The sequence below is a fragment of the Seriola dumerili genome, unplaced genomic scaffold, assembly GCF_002260705.1.
Source record: "Seriola dumerili isolate Sdu_G_001 unplaced genomic scaffold, Sdu_1.0 BDQW01000181.1, whole genome shotgun sequence".
Lineage (NCBI taxonomy): Eukaryota > Metazoa > Chordata > Actinopteri > Carangiformes > Carangidae > Seriola > Seriola dumerili.
Window position 1 is genome coordinate 179,562 of NW_019174436.1, and position 4,236 is coordinate 183,797.

Below are 4,236 nucleotides of genomic sequence, written 5' to 3' on the forward strand. Positions count from 1 at the left end.
ACATGAAAAATTACGTTTGTCTGTAAATTATATTTATGAATTAATTTATTATAATTATTGTATTTTTAATAATGTGAGCCAGATGCAATGTCATTTTGTTCTGCTGTGCACGTGTCCTTGTGTAAAGTCTGAATGACGTAAATAAGGTTAATGTATCTGATTCATCTAAACTGAATTAAAGTATGTAGCAAGAACAATATTGATTTATTTCATATATCAAACCCAGTCAGGTGATTTATTTCACAGGAAGAAAATAAGATGCTGCTTTTTTAATACTGATGTAAGCGTACTGAAATAAATTGAGACTGTCTACTTGTCTAAATAATTATAATCTGGACTGTAATCAGCAGTTTTTCGTTGGGTCTGAACAGCCTCCACGTGGTGACAGTGTTCATATTACTGAAGAGTGGCTGTGCACCTTTTCAGGTTTCCTTTACATTTTATTTACAGTGACATTTAAAGAAAAACTCTTGGAGAAAAGGTTTCTACATGAGGTTAGAGACACAGGTTATTTTTTATTTTTATCTAAAGTAACACGACTAAAATACTGAGCAGACCTCAGAGACTAATTGTGCAATAAGAACAATTCATACCTACAATTCATGTCAAAATGTAATCCAGTAAACTGGAGGGAGGAAACAGTCTTTCCTGTCTGCTGGTAAATAAAGTGTCAAATACATAATATAGATAAAAAAGACATCTGTCCATCAGGAACTGATCAAAGATCAATGACAGGATTATTACCAGACTGACCAGACGTTGGGTTCTAGGTTTCTGATACGTGTTGCAACACATACATTTTGTAATATTGGAAGGAGAATCTTAGACTGAGGCCTGATCTCGGTCCACATGTGACACAAGACCTGACCATGATTCCAGCTGCGCAATCAATCCAAATATAATCTAAATCGCAATATGGTCAATGCAATATTCAAATCACAGGAGCTGCAATTTTCTTTTTTTCTCTATGCTTTTCTATGCCTTTATTAGAGTAGCAGTGAGAGAGAGACAGGAAGGTTTGGGGTGAGAGAGAGAGGATGACATGCAGCAAAGGGCCACAGGTCGAACTCGGGCGAGGAGGTGGAGGTGAGGAGGAGTCCTAATGGTACGCGCTCTACCAGGTGAGTCACCGAGGCGCACCGAGCTGCAGTTTTTTTTGATAAAGTTAAAATGTGTCACAACGTTGTTGAGCATTGTTAGCATTAGCACTATTAGCACTGTTAGCACCATCAGCGTTGTGGTGCTACAGAGACGTCCCGGCCAACAAATCATATTCTCCAGATGCAAAGGAACATGATTGTTTAGTATGAGACCTACAACTGGAATCACCTGCTCTTGGTCGTATCCCTCCGCCACTCAAACTAGTTCCAGGTAACATCCCTGTTTATCCAGAGTCATAGAAAATATCAACCATTTGTCTGAAATTTTGTGTTTGAATAGAATTAGTAATGGCTACAAAGTTTTTTGTGAGGTCACTGTGACCTTGACCTTTGACCTTTGAGGCCCAAAATCTAAACAGTTCATGAGTCCAAGTGAATGTTTGTGCCAAATTTGAAGAAGTTCCTTTACGGCGTTTCTGAGACATCGTGTCCGGGAGAATAAGACGAACAGACGTGTCTCTGGCTCTGACTGTCGCCGGCGCAGAGGAATAAAAAACACATCATCAATGTTTTTATTTGTTTCAGTGAAAATGCAAAAACGATCATTCCAACTGAAATCGTGACTCATGTCATGATTGCAAAATGATTTTTTTGCATATCATGCAGCCCTGAGTGTAACCATGGCGAACATCTGGAAGACGATCCCCAACAACACCAGTGTTTGTTACACAGTGTACAAACCAAGCGACACTGAATGAATTCAAAATCCTCTACAAAACATCCCGAGTTCTCCACTGCACCTGGATCAGCTCCCTGTAAGCAGCAGCTGTAGCAGTGTCTCGTATGAAAGGCACCTCCACAAACAGATTCCTCAGGTCTGTGTCTGAGTAATTCTTTATTTGACCTCTGCTACCTCTCTGCACAGCTTTGTCCCAGTGGCTTTGCTCCCTAAATATAATAATTACACCTACGTACAGGATGATGAATGTGGTGATCTGGCAGGAGTAAACCCCGCAGCTACGAGTGGTCTTGTTAAATGGATCTGAGCCAAGGAGGCCCTCTAACCAAGACATTAGAGCTTTCTACTTCATTATTTCTCTGTAGAACACCATGAAAAACACAGGAGCACTCATACTTTACCAAAACACCTGATACAAACTCAATGAAAGAGGCTCTCTCTCTCTCTTCACACTGTCTCACTGCAAGAAGCTGAGCTCACAATGAGTTTAAGACTCAACACTAAAGGGGAAGTTAAAGCACTTTAGATTTTCTAAACAAACAAACAACAACAAAGATGACTGATGCTGCACACAGAGAGGTCATCAGGTTTCAGTGAGCTCTGCAGGAACGCAAAGATGCCAACACAGCGTCTCTTACTTGGGCTCTTATTTGGCAGCCCACCCTGGTAGATTAAGATCACTGAGTGTCAGTTTAGCTGAATCTGAGATTACAACGCTTCATTTCATTTTCACACTAACTAACTAGAGCAGGGATGCCATGGTTACGGCCCGCGGGCCGGACCCGGCCCGACTGAACATCACATCCGGCCCGTGGAGCTGCCTGGTGTGACTCTGCGGGAGACACACAGCGCAGTGAGCCCCCCCTCCCCCCCTCGCGTGCGGACGATACAGCCAACCAGTGAAGGAGACCTCGCCCATCCCTAAGCTTACATTGCTTGCACAAAACTTTTGATCAGCACTCAGCATTTGTTTATTGTTGTTGTTCATTTAAACTAGTCTGCACAGAGAGCGTGAGGGGGCGGGCGAGCGAGAGAGAGAGAGAGAGAGCTCTGCAGTCTTGGCCATTAGTTCATGTTATTTTTATGTAGGTAATATGTTGTCAAATATGTTTAAAGTTAAATAAACTAGCCTACCTATACAGTAGTTATGTCTCGTTGTATTAGTTTGTCCTGGTATTGATGTGATGCGCGTCATTGAATAAAATAGATATTAAAACAGTTTGAATATATGTGTTTTTTAGAGGGAATATTCGAACGTCATTTTTGAGCAGTGTTGACAGCCCTAGCATGGATAGGACAACGTTACGTTTTCAGAGGGTACTGTGACTTGCTTTAGGCTTCTATGTAATTGTAGGCCTCATTGTGAGGCTATTGTGGTGCCAATGCAATTTCTCTTTGATGTGTAGGCTTTAATGAATAATTTCAAACAGTGATGTTGAGTCAGTGTTTGGTCCTTTCAGTTCGAAAGTGTAATTCGGCCCGCTGAGGTCTCACTTGAAAAAAATCTGGCCCCCTGACCCATTTCACCCTGGCATCCCTGAACTAGAGGATTCTCCGTACACAGCCGCCTGGACGTAGCTAGCATCTATCGACAGCCTGCATGTGAGGCAATTTTGTGTCAAAGTTTGAATCAAATGAAGCTGCAGTCTACACACTGAAAGTTTTATTAGTTCACTATTAGCTTAACGTTAGCGCAGCAACACCAAGTAACTTCCCTCTTCACCACTGCCCTTACACTCACCTGGTTGATATTTTATTAACTTGTCGTGTGCTGTACACGTCACCACCAGTCCAGCAACACGTGCAGTTTGGTGTAAGGATTAAAGGTGGAGGTAAGGTAAGCAGTGCTGGAGAAACCCCTCCTTCCAGTATTCCTCCAGAAGCTCCACCCCCCAAAATAATGGACAGCGTTAAAGTGGATTCTCTTTCTCACCGCTGAAGAAAAACCTTTTAATATAAAACGTCATCAAACAAAACAACATGCACACAAACATCCAAAACACAACAGAGAGTCAGTCATTTAGATTGTTTTTATAAAACTACAGTGACAGAGGGTCTGAAGCTAAGCTAACGAGGAAGCTAAGGTATGCCACATTTAATAATGACCTGTATTAGTGGAGACGAGGTCTCACTCATACATTAAATGTCAGAATGAAGACGTGAGCAGTTTCCTCTAAGATAAATGTTGACGTTCTGACAAATGAGTACTCAGCAGTCATTACATCATTACATCAGAACTAAGTATTCATGCGTCAGACCACACCCATCTTCAACATAAATGTAAAATGCCGAGCACATGTCTCTTTAAACAGCCGTGTTGAGAAAACTGACAGAAAAACAGTCATTCTTATACATTTCCATACAACTCTGAAGACAGGGAGCCATAATTAGACCTAA